Here is a 454-nt window from a genome sequence, read left to right on the forward strand (position 1 = left end):
CTTCGCAAAGGGGGTAGCGGGGCATGCAGCCCAGCCTCCAAGGGCGTGAGAAGGGCATGGAGCTGGGCAGGAGAAGAGAGAGAAACTACAAATAAACCTGGGTAACTGTATCACTCCCAAATCATGTGGCTGAGGACAGGGCAGATGAGATCCTGCATCCCCCGGGGCAGCTCGGGGGCTGGACATGTCTCTGGGTTAAGCCCAGGCAAGGGCCAAGCACACCCCACTCCTAAAAACAGCCCCCCATCCCCCGGCCCCAGCAGTGGGGACACCCCAATGCGATGTCACCCTTGTGCCTGTGGCAAATGCCTGGTGGCACGGGTGGTGGCTCCACACTGGTGCAGCTCCAGCGGGGAGGGGCTGAGCCGAGGTGGGTCAGTGGGCGCTGCCCCGGCTGGGGACAGCAGAGCCCGGCTCCAGCGGTTCCAGTGAGGGCTGTGGCTCTGTGCAGCCA

The sequence above is a fragment of the Pterocles gutturalis genome, unplaced genomic scaffold (assembly GCF_000699245.1).
Source record: "Pterocles gutturalis isolate BGI_N339 unplaced genomic scaffold, ASM69924v1 scaffold19490, whole genome shotgun sequence".
NCBI classification, from domain to species: Eukaryota; Metazoa; Chordata; class Aves; order Pterocliformes; family Pteroclidae; genus Pterocles; species Pterocles gutturalis.